This window comes from Nannobrachium achirus (genome assembly GCF_963921795.1).
Source record: "Nannobrachium achirus genome assembly, chromosome: 15".
NCBI classification, from domain to species: Eukaryota; Metazoa; Chordata; class Actinopteri; order Myctophiformes; family Myctophidae; genus Nannobrachium; species Nannobrachium achirus.
In genome coordinates, this window is record NC_137822.1 from 47617076 (window position 1) to 47629558 (window position 12483).

Consider the following 12483-nt stretch of genomic DNA (forward strand, 5'->3'; position numbering starts at 1 on the left):
GCGACCTTTCAGAGTGGTTTTGCAGCAGACAGTAAGACAGTTTGTGTTTGAGCTGTGATTCAGTTATTTTCAGGTCAAACATAAACTGCAGGATCACATACAGTAATATCTTTATGTGATTTTATCCTAACAGGTGTATAATATTGTCTTTGTACTGCTCATGTTTTAAGACACATACTGTAGAATGGTTGCAACCACCTCTCGCCCATATTTGGTCATATAGTACGCATTGCCTCATTGCCTCCCGTACATATAAGCCTAAAAAGGCCCCTTTCCCGTACTATTCAGCCGAGAATCTCCCCCATTCATAAAGAATAAAAAAAAAGCCGAGCAGCCAATCAAATGGCTGGCCGTCATCCACGTTGGTTTGGACTATAATAATAATAATAATAAAATGGCCTGGGACTGTATTTTTATGGCACTTTTATAGTGTTTTTCCAAGTGCTCAAAGCACTATATTATTGTGCTATAATAGATGTTGACAGAATGTCTTTACACAACCTGATTCACGCTGATATCGCTTTTGTTGTTGTTTTTTTTATTATATATATATTTAACAAGGAAGTCCCGCCTACTGCAGTGCATCCGGTTTACTCCCGTTGCACTTCCTTTCACTTTCACCCATAGAGTATGCTTACACCACCGTCCCACTTGCAAAAGGCGTGCTGTTTCCGTGATCCGCTCTAGACCGGATGGTCAAAGTGTTTGTTTACACACTGCTGCAGGCTCACGCTGTGTGGGCTCACGTGGATTGTTGTTGACCGTTTCGCTGTTATGGATAAATGAAGGATATCTAGCGAGGCATTCAGGTAAGATCCTAACTCTATGGGTAAGATACAATAAAGGCATCATATAGAAAAACGCAATGGGGGTTTATTGTTAACATCTTAGGCTGTTCTGGTAGGTCTGTAATCTTTATTTTATTCATTGCAACAACATTAAGCTAAAGGTTTAGCTAACGTAGCTAACAACAACAGACACCTTAGCTGAGAGAGAGATGAAGCAGGGACCCCTTTAGCTGAGTGATGAAGCAGGGACCCCTTAGCTGAGAGAGATGAAGCAGGGACCCCTTAGCTGAGAGAGAGAGAGAGAGAGATAAAGCAGGGACCCCTTAACTGAGACAGAAAGCTAAAGGTTTAGCTAACGTAGCTAACAACAACAGACCCCTTAGCTGACTGAGAGAGAGATGGAGCAGGGACCCCTTTAGCTGAGTGATGAAGCAGGGACCCCTTAGCTGAGAGAGATGAAGCAGGGACCCCTTTAGCTGAGTGATGAAGCAGGGACCCCTTTAGCTGAGTGATGAAGCAGGGACCCCTAAGCTGAGAGAGATGAAGCAGGGACCCCTTTAGCTGAGTGATGAAGCAGGGACCCCTTTAGCTGAGTGATGAAGCAGGGACCCCTTTAGCTGAGTGATGAAGCAGGGACCCCTTTAGCTGAGTGATGAAGCAGGGACCCCTAAGCTGAGAGAGATGAAGCAGGGACCCCTTTAGCTGAGTGATGAAGCAGGGACCCCTTTAGCTGAGTGATGAAGCAGGGACCCCTTTAGCTGAGTGATGAAGCAGGGACCCCTTTAGCTGAGAGAGATGAAGCAGGGACCCCTTTAGCTGAGTGATGAAGCAGGGACCCCTTAGCTGAGAGAGATGAAGCAGGGACTCCTTTAGCTGAGTGATGAAGCAGGGACCCCTAAGCTGAGAGAGATGAAGCAGGGACCCCTTTAGCTGAGTGATGAAGCAGGGACCCCTAAGCTGAGAGAGATGAAGCAGGGACCCCTTTAGCTGAGTGATGAAGCAGGGACCCCTTTAGCTGAGTGATGAAGCAGGGACCCCTAAGCTGAGAGAGATGAAGCAGGGACCCCTTTAGCTGAGTGATGAAGCAGGGACCCCTTTAGCTGAGTGATGAAGCAGGGACCCCTAAGCTGAGAGAGATGAAGCAGGGACCCCTTTAGCTGAGTGATGAAGCAGGGACCCCTTTAGCTGAGTGATGAAGCAGGGACCCCTAAGCTGAGAGAGATGAAGCAGGGACCCCTTTAGCTGAGTGATGAAGCAGGGACCCCTTTAGCTGAGTGATGAAGCAGGGACCCCTTTAGCTGAGTGATGAAGCAGGGACCCCTTAGCTGAGAGAGATGAAGCAGGGACCCCTTTAGCTGAGTGATGAAGCAGGGACCCCTTAGCTGAGAGAGAGAGAGAGAGAGATGAAGCAGGGACCCCCCCTCTCTCAGATAAGGGGTCCCTGCTAGGCGTCCCTGCTTTTGAGAGACATGAAGCAGGGACCCCTTAGCTGAGAGAGAGATGAAGCAGGGACCCCTTAGCGGAGACAGATGAAGCAGGGACCCCACCCTTAGCTGAGAGACAGATGAAGCAGGGACCCCCACTACATAGAGACATTCATGGATTTATATTTAAAAGTAACTTTTATTCCCCCCCTGGAGCCAGGGTATGGCAGCTGCCTACCCCTGCCTTACCCAATTGACGCCCCTGAGAGTGTAGTGCCCACCCAGGATTACATTAGATCAGGGGTCTTCAACAGGGGGTCTGGGACCCCTAGGGGGTCCTCAGAGTTACTACAGGGGGTCCTCCAAATCTTCCAATCCTTTTTATATTAACAACTTGAGACCTAGTGTATATATTCTGAGAACTGTAGCCAAAAATAACAGATCTACAAGCTCACAACGTCTCGCCCTGCGAGGCGTTGTGAGCTTGTAGATCGGCTATTTTCGGCAAAGAGGTTTGGTGTAGAGGGGGAAAAGAGCATACTAAGTACAGAGTGAAAGGTCAAGTTTATTTAGTATTGACGGCACAAGTTGTTAAATATCTGACAACACACATTGACATGAATCCAAAATACACTGATGCTGTCAAACAATGAAACCATATGGAATCTATGAAAAGGCTTTGGGGGTCCCTGCTTCATCTCTCTCTCAACTAAGGGGTCCTTGGCCTGAAAACGTTGAAGACCCCTGCATTAGCTAATTGACACTGGGCGGAAAAATGGGCTACCAAAAAAAATAAAAAATAAATGCTTGTTTTGTTGGAAAAAAATTAAAATAAACAGCATTTTTTTCTCGCCTCGCAGCTGCACACTGACATGGACGGCGGTGAAGTACACGCTGTCTGGCGAAGGAGCCGGCTCCCTCTTCACCATCGACCAGACGATGGGACATCCATGCCTTAAGGAGCCTGGACAGGGAGGAGAAGCCTTACTACACGCTCCGCGCCCAGGTCGTCGACATCGACACCAGCATGCCCCTGGAGCCCGAGTCGGAGTTCGTCATCAAGGTCCAGGACATCAACAACAACGCGCCCAAGTTTCTGGAGGGGCCATACACCGCCAGTGTCCCGGAGATGTCACCCTTAGGTGAGTGCGCGTGAGGTCACTGTGTTATAGATATCTTATCTACTGCATTGTACAGGGGTTTTCAAAGTGAGTGACGCGACGGCAGTCCAGGGCTGCCGCGAGATAATATGATAATATTTGGAATTTATTTGGACACTTGGCTATTATCTCAACGTTTCCTCGCAACATAATCACTAAAATATCGTTGTGTGCTTGTAGATCTGCTGTTTTCACTATTTTAGTAGTACATTTTATAGACGATAAATACAAACGGTTTTGGACATACAAGGTTTCCACCCGACAACGGCGATATGCTATAAATATAAGGTGCTGGGACTGAAAATTATAATGTAGGGGTGCCTCGAATATTTATGGGTTGCCCCACTGCCCTGAGACAAAAAAGTTTGGGAACCCCTGGCATAGTACTGTGTTCTATCCGTCTGTTATTCAATGTTACATGAGATACATTAAGGTTTCCTGTGCAAATAAGCCGAAAAGCTTACTAGGATCTCCTTTTAGTTGACAATAAAGATTCAATTCACCCTTTAGTAGACTGACTTTCAGATATACATAGCAATGCAGATATAATAGCAGATATGCAAGCTCGCAGAGCGGCACTTGTAGATCTGCTATTTTTGAAAAATCGTGAAGTCTTTGAAATCCTTCCCCAAAATGATCTCTATTTTTGAATTCAATAATCTTTCTCTAACTCTGAGAGTGCACAAATGGAACCAAATGGACCCTTACAGGTCTGTAACTTTGACAGTGTTCAAATGGAACCAAATGGATTTGGTTCCATTTGTACTTTGTCAAAGTTAAGGGGAGATCTTCTATAGGCACGAGAGGACCCCAATCAATGCAAACATGTCGTTGTACTGGTGAGCTCCAACTGTCGTCATACTGGTCAGGTTCCAGCGGTTGAACTTGTTTTTTTTGCATTTCTTGTTTTTGAAAAAATGTTTAGTGTGAACTTAATTCCAGTCTCATACATTCACATAGGTTGACGGAGGAGGGCCGGGATTCCGTCGTCTGCACCTGAAACACGAGAGCATAGCTGGAACAACCTGGAGAGCCTCCGCTAAGACGCTGCCAATATCCACTCAGTGCCCTGCCCTCAGTATCATAACTGGATGCCTGAAGCCTACCCTAGTGTCCCCTCTTGCCAGTCCTCGCGGGAGTAGCCCCGGCCGGGCCGTCCTGAGATGCTGGCATGGCTACGCCACAACGAGTTGGAACTCTGACGTTACACGAAAAAGAAGATGGAATATACAAGGCGATGCATGGCCAAGGTTGAACGGATTGTGGATTGTCTGTAAAGCCCGTATCATAGTCGGCTCAAAAAGACTCGAAAAGACTACACCGCGGTGTAAACACCTTCCACCGCGGTGTAGTCTTTTCGAGTCTTTTTGAGTCATGAAACTACAACGTTACATCATTCCTCACGGTGGAGAGCTTTCCACCGTGAGTCCCAACACATCTCTCTGTTTTTACTATCAGACAGACAGGCTCTACACCCCGTTCACTGATTGGTCGACCTGAACCGGTGTAGACGGGGTAAAGGACTTCACCGTGGGCCGTGACTATGATAGCCTGCACTTATTTTCTGACTTAATCTTAGTTGAAATATGACCATATAAGTTCATATTCTGGGACATATCTAACTAAACTCAGCTCCAAAAGAAAGGAAGCTTGACTTCGGTCCATTATATCTCCCCTTTAATAATACCAAATTGTATATTGCTTTATATCATTTTTATCGATGATTTGTCATCGGTGCAGCTTGTAAGCATCGGGCATTTGAGGCATGAGCTACACAGCCTAACGTGTGGGTAGCGCCGACCAAAGATTTGCCAAAATGGCTTGCAATACTGTTCTGCTGGCATTGTCTGTCTGTCTGTCTGTCTGTCTGTCTGTCTGTCTGTCTGTCTGTCTGTCTGTCTGTCTGCAATCTGCATGTCTGTCTGTGTGACTGACAGTTTGTAAACCGTCCATTTGGTTCCATTTGTACGCTGTCAGAGTTACAGACATGTACTGTAAGGGTCAATTAATAAAGGAACCTATAGAGTCACTGTAATACACTTTGAGAACCACTGATATACAATGTTTTCTTTTTTTTAACCTTGGAAGAGGAAACAAGACAATATGATATGAGACTACTAAGGCTTGAGTGTTTATATAAACAGCCAGATGTTTAAATGTTTAAATGAAAACTATAATTGATGATTTCAAATTGTAATTCTGGTATGACAGTTGATACTGTATTTCTGTGAACACTGACTGACTGTACTATGTTTTCAATAAAAAATGATTCCCATCATTTGTGTTTTAGTTACGATTCTACATGCCTGCTTCTAATTATACAGTAATAACACTATTATACACACAAAGCACAAAAAAGATAATTATTGATAATGGCTTTATATGTATACTATTTTGATAGAATACTGATGTTTTAACTATAGCATACTGGTCCAATATGGCACTCTTTTATCTCTGTGTTATTATCTTCCACTGTAATACATACAGTATTACAACCATGAGTCCAATAGGACCCACATAACTATGAGGAAGATATTATATTATGGTTTAGCTGTCTGTCTGTCTGTCTGTCTGTCTGTCTGTCTGTCTGTCTGTCTGTCATTATGTCACCCACAATATAGGACACTGTCACACATGTCTTCAATGCTGTCCATTTTAATTCTTTATAAGGGCTTTAAAGCTTTGATCAGCCCAATTATGGAAGAGGGATTAGCTGGGTAGGGTTTAAGGGTTTATTTGTTCAATATACAGTATTGATGTTTGCTTTATTGGCATAAGAAAACATATGTTTACATTGCCAAAGCCAAGTGTCAATTAAGACATTGCACCCGTGTGAAGTGAGTGGTGCAAACATGACATACCGTACTTCTAGGTCATGACACACTTCGAGGTCTGTCATATACTATGACATAACTGTGACATCATTCAATATAAAAGGATTATCCATTTGATAATTTGTAGTTATATATCCTGGTTATTTAAATGTTAATAACGCAATAATGTACTGGAAGCACAAAAGAAGACTCTTTGCTTTGCAGCACAGTCACAGAGCAAAGGACCAGGTAGGTCATCTTCAATATTCTTATGTGGAGATAACCCTACCCATCAAGCCTAGACTACTCACATTTCCAGATGTTCTGAGTAGGGACACAGGACTGATTGTGAATGAACTTGGTGTGTGTGGCAATGAGCAACAGGTCTGGAGTGCTTGCAATAAGCTACATCCCATATGGCAGTTAGACATCTCAAGAGCTGTAAGCACCTGTTCAAAACCTGTGTGGACAGTATCTCTAACCCTAACCCTAACCCTAGCTGTAAACATGGACAATGAATAAAGAGTTCTCATGCATGTCCAGAACCTTTCATGGAGAAACCATCCCACTAAAGCTCAGATTTATAGAGGCATCCCTCCAATCTCACAGTTGTGATGGCACAAAGAAGACTCTGCTTTGCAGGACACTGTCACAGAGCAAAGGACCAGGTCATCTCAGATGTTCTTCTGTGGAGACTAACCTACCCATCAAGGGGAACTAAACTAAACCACTCACATTTCCAGATGTTCTGATAGGGACACAGGCTGTGAATGAACTTGGTAAGGCAATGAACAACATGCCTGTAGTGCTTGAAATATCTCATATTCATTCACAATCAACGAGCGAGGGAGAGAACAAAGGGAACAGACAAAGAGATGGCCAATACTGTATATTGAACAAATAAACCCTTAAACCCTACCCAGCTAATCCCTCTTCCATAATTGGGCTGATCAAAGCTTTAAAGCCCTTATAAAGAATTAAAATGGACAGCATTGAAGACATGTGTGACAGTGTCCTATATTGTGGGTGACATAATGACAGACAGACAGACAGACAGACAGACAGACAGACAGACAGCTAAACCATAATATAATATCTTCCTCATAGTTATGTGGGTCCTATTGGACTCATGGTTGTAATACTGTATGTATTACAGTGGAAGATAATAACACAGAGATAAAAGAGTGCCATATTGGACCAGTATGCTATAGTTAAAACATCAGTATTCTATCAAAATAGTATACATATAAAGCCATTATCAATAATTATCTTTTTTGTGCTTTGTGTGTATAATAGTGTTATTACTGTATAATTAGAAGCAGGCATGTAGAATCGTAACTAAAACACAAATGATGGGAATCATTTTTTATTGAAAACATAGTACAGTCAGTCAGTGTTCACAGAAATACAGTATCAACTGTCATACCAGAATTACAATTTGAAATCATCAATTATAGTTTTCATTTAAACATTTAAACATCTGGCTGTTTATATAAACACTCAAGCCTTAGTAGTCTCATATCATATTGTCTTGTTTCCTCTTCCAAGGTTAAAAAAAAGAAAACATTGTATATCAGTGGTTCTCAAAGTGTATTACAGTGACTCTATAGGTTCCTTTATTAATTGACCCTTACAGTACATGTCTGTAACTCTGACAGCGTACAAATGGAACCAAATGGACGGTTTACAAACTGTCAGTCACACAGACAGACATGCAGATTGCAGACAGACAGACAGACAGACAGACAGACAGACAGACAGACAGACAGACAGACAGAGCCAGCAGAACAGTATTGCAAGCCATTTTGGCAAATCTTTGGTCGGCGCTACCCACACGTTAGGCTGTGTAGCTCATGCCTCAAATGCCCGATGCTTACAAGCTGCACCGATGACAAATCATCGATAAAAATGATATAAAGCAATATACAATTTGGTATTATTAAAGGGGAGATATAATGGACCGAAGTCAAGCTTCCTTTCTTTTGGAGCTGAGTTTAGTTAGATATGTCCCAGAATATGAACTTATATGGTCATATTTCAACTAAGATTAAGTCAGAAAATAAGTGCAGGCTATCATAGTCACGGCCCACGGTGAAGTCCTTTACCCCGTCTACACCGGTTCAGGTCGACCAATCAGTGAACGGGGTGTAGAGCCTGTCTGTCTGATAGTAAAAACAGAGAGATGTGTTGGGACTCACGGTGGAAAGCTCTCCACCGTGAGGAATGATGTAACGTTGTAGTTTCATGACTCAAAAAGACTCGAAAAGACTACACCGCGGTGGAAGGTGTTTACACCGCGGTGTAGTCTTTTCGAGTCTTTTTGAGCCGACTATGATACGGGCTTTACAGACAATCCACAATCCGTTCAACCTTGGCCATGCATCGCCTTGTATATTCCATCTTCTTTTTCGTGTAACGTCAGAGTTCCAACTCGTTGTGGCGTAGCCATGCCAGCATCTCAGGACGGCCCGGCCGGGGCTACTCCCGCGAGGACTGGCAAGAGGGGACACTAGGGTAGGCTTCAGGCATCCAGTTATGATACTGAGGGCAGGGCACTGAGTGGATATTGGCAGCGTCTTAGCGGAGGCTCTCCAGGTTGTTCCAGCTATGCTCTCGTGTTTCAGGTGCAGACGACGGAATCCCGGCCCTCCTCCGTCAACCTATGTGAATGTATGAGACTGGAATTAAGTTCACACTAAACATTTTTTCAAAAACAAGAAATGCAAAAAAAACAAGTTCAACCGCTGGAACCTGACCAGTATGACGACAGTTGGAGCTCACCAGTACAACGACATGTTTGCATTGATTGGGGTCCTCTCGTGCCTATAGAAGATCTCCCCTTAACTTTGACAAAGTACAAATGGAACCAAATCCATTTGGTTCCATTTGAACACTGTCAAAGTTACAGACCTGTAAGGGTCCATTTGGTTCCATTTGTGCACTCTCAGAGTTAGAGAAAGATTATTGAATTCAAAAATAGAGATCATTTTGGGGAAGGATTTCAAAGACTTCACGATTTTTCAAAAATAGCAGATCTACAAGTGCCGCTCTGCGAGCTTGCATATCTGCTATTATATCTGCATTGCTATGTATATCTGAAAGTCAGTCTACTAAAGGGTGAATTGAATCTTTATTGTCAACTAAAAGGAGATCCTAGTAAGCTTTTCGGCTTATTTGCACAGGAAACCTTAATGTATCTCATGTAACATTGAATAACAGACGGATAGAACACAGTACTATGCCAGGGGTTCCCAAACTTTTTTGTCTCAGGGCAGTGGGGCAACCCATAAATATTCGAGGCACCCCTACATTATAATTTTCAGTCCCAGCACCTTATATTTATAGCATATCGCCGTTGTCGGGTGGAAACCTTGTATGTCCAAAACCGTTTGTATTTATCGTCTATAAAATGTACTACTAAAATAGTGAAAACAGCAGATCTACAAGCACACAACGATATTTTAGTGATTATGTTGCGAGGAAACGTTGAGATAATAGCCAAGTGTCCAAATAAATTCCAAATATTATCATATTATCTCGCGGCAGCCCTGGACTGCCGTCGCGTCACTCACTTTGAAAACCCCTGTACAATGCAGTAGATAAGATATCTATAACACAGTGACCTCACGCGCACTCACCTAAGGGTGACATCTCCGGGACACTGGCGGTGTATGGCCCCTCCAGAAACTTGGGCGCGTTGTTGTTGATGTCCTGGACCTTGATGACGAACTCCGACTCGGGCTCCAGGGGCCTGCTGGTGTCGATGTCGACGACCTGGGCGCGGAGCGTGTAGTAAGGCTTCTCCTCCCTGTCCAGGCTCCTTAAGGCATGGATGTCCCATCGTCTGGTCGATGGTGAAGAGGGAGCCGGCTCCTTCGCCAGACAGCGTGTACTTCACCGCCGTCCATGTCAGTGTGCAGCTGCGAGGCGAGAAAAAAATGCTGTTTATTTTAATTTTTTTCCAACAAAACAAGCATTTATTTTTTATTTTTTTTGGTAGCCCATTTTTCCGCCCAGTGTCAATTAGCTAATGCAGGGGTCTTCAACGTTTTCAGGCCAAGGACCCCTTAGTTGAGAGAGAGATGAAGCAGGGACCCCCAAAGCCTTTTCATAGATTCCATATGGTTTCATTGTTTGACAGCATCAGTGTATTTTGGATTCATGTCAATGTGTGTTGTCAGATATTTAACAACTTGTGCCGTCAATACTAAATAAACTTGACCTTTCACTCTGTACTTAGTATGCTCTTTTCCCCCTCTACACCAAACCTCTTTGCCGAAAATAGCCGATCTACAAGCTCACAACGCCTCGCAGGGCGAGACGTTGTGAGCTTGTAGATCTGTTATTTTTGGCTACAGTTCTCAGAATATATACACTAGGTCTCAAGTTGTTAATATAAAAAGGATTGGAAGATTTGGAGGACCCCCTGTAGTAACTCTGAGGACCCCCTAGGGGTCCCAGACCCCCTGTTGAAGACCCCTGATCTAATGTAATCCTGGGTGGGCACTACACTCTCAGGGGCGTCAATTGGGTAAGGCAGGGGTAGGCAGCTGCCATACCCTGGCTCCAGGGGGGGAATAAAAGTTACTTTTAAATATAAATCCATGAATGTCTCTATGTAGTGGGGGTCCCTGCTTCATCTGTCTCTCAGCTAAGGGTGGGGTCCCTGCTTCATCTGTCTCCGCTAAGGGGTCCCTGCTTCATCTCTCTCTCAGCTAAGGGGTCCCTGCTTCATGTCTCTCAAAAGCAGGGACGCCTAGCAGGGACCCCTTATCTGAGAGAGGGGGGGTCCCTGCTTCATCTCGCTCTCTCTCTCTCTCAGCTAAGGGGTCCCTGCTTCATCACTCAGCTAAAGGGGTCCCTGCTTCATCTCTCTCAGCTAAGGGGTCCCTGCTTCATCACTCAGCTAAAGGGGTCCCTGCTTCATCACTCAGCTAAAGGGGTCCCTGCTTCATCACTCAGCTAAAGGGGTCCCTGCTTCATCTCTCTCAGCTTAGGGGTCCCTGCTTCATCACTCAGCTAAAGGGGTCCCTGCTTCATCACTCAGCTAAAGGGGTCCCTGCTTCATCTCTCTCAGCTTAGGGGTCCCTGCTTCATCACTCAGCTAAAGGGGTCCCTGCTTCATCTCTCTCAGCTTAGGGGTCCCTGCTTCATCACTCAGCTAAAGGGGTCCCTGCTTCATCTCTCTCAGCTAAGGGGTCCCTGCTTCATCACTCAGCTAAAGGGGTCCCTGCTTCATCTCTCTCAGCTAAAGGGGTCCCTGCTTCATCACTCAGCTAAAGGGGTCCCTGCTTCATCACTCAGCTAAAGGGGTCCCTGCTTCATCACTCAGCTAAAGGGGTCCCTGCTTCATCTCTCTCAGCTTAGGGGTCCCTGCTTCATCACTCAGCTAAAGGGGTCCCTGCTTCATCACTCAGCTAAAGGGGTCCCTGCTTCATCACTCAGCTAAAGGGGTCCCTGCTTCATCACTCAGCTAAAGGGGTCCCTGCTTCATCTCTCTCAGCTAAGGGGTCCCTGCTTCATCACTCAGCTAAAGGGGTCCCTGCTCCATCTCTCTCTCAGTCAGCTAAGGGGTCTGTTGTTGTTAGCTACGTGTCGTTAGCTAAACCTTTAGCTTTCTGTCTCAGTTAAGGGGTCCCTGCTTTATCTCTCTCTCTCTCTCTCTCAGCTAAGGGGTCCCTGCTTCATCTCTCTCAGCTAAGGGGTCCCTGCTTCATCACTCAGCTAAAGGGGTCCCTGCTTCATCTCTCTCTCAGCTAAGGTGTCTGTTGTTGTTAGCTACGTTAGCTAAACCTTTAGCTTAATGTTGTTGCAATGAATAAAATAAAGATTACAGACCTACCAGAACAGCCTAAGATGTTAACAATAAACCCCCATTGCGTTTTTCTATATGATGCCTTTATTGTATCTTACCCATAGAGTTAGGATCTTACCTGAATGCCTCGCTAGATATCCTTCATTTATCCATAACAGCGACACGGTCAACAACAATCCACGTGAGCCCACACAGCGTGAGCCTGCAGCAGTGTGTAAACAAACACTTTGACCATCCGGTCTAGAGCGGATCACGGAAACAGCACGCCTTTTGCAAGTGGGACGGTGGTGTAAGCATACTCTATGGGTGAAAGTGAAAGGAAGTGCAACGGGAGTAAACCGGATGCACTGCAGTAGGCGGGACTTCCTTGTTAAATATATATATAATAAAAAAAACAACAACAAAAGCGATATCAGCGTGAATCAGGTTGTGTAAAGACATTCTGTCAACATCTATTATAGCACAATAATATAGTGCTTTGAG

General features: G+C 44.6%; 2 long non-coding RNA genes across 2 annotated transcripts; one reads left to right on the forward strand and one right to left on the reverse strand.

The window, feature by feature from the left end:
- Window positions 1–739: 739 nt before the first annotated feature.
- Window positions 740–4662, forward strand: LOC308300028. Its single transcript, XR_013962790.1, has 3 exons — window positions 740–809; window positions 3073–3354; window positions 4333–4662. It is a non-coding gene; the product is annotated as an uncharacterized lncRNA (long non-coding RNA).
- A 3853-nt stretch (window positions 4663–8515) lies between these two features.
- On the reverse strand, window positions 8516–12213 carry LOC308300027. The gene is made up of 3 exons (XR_013962789.1): window positions 12119–12213; window positions 9824–10105; window positions 8516–8845 (listed from the first exon to the last, which is right to left on the reverse strand). It is a non-coding gene; the product is annotated as an uncharacterized lncRNA (long non-coding RNA).
- Between the last annotated feature and the right edge of the window lie 270 nt (window positions 12214–12483).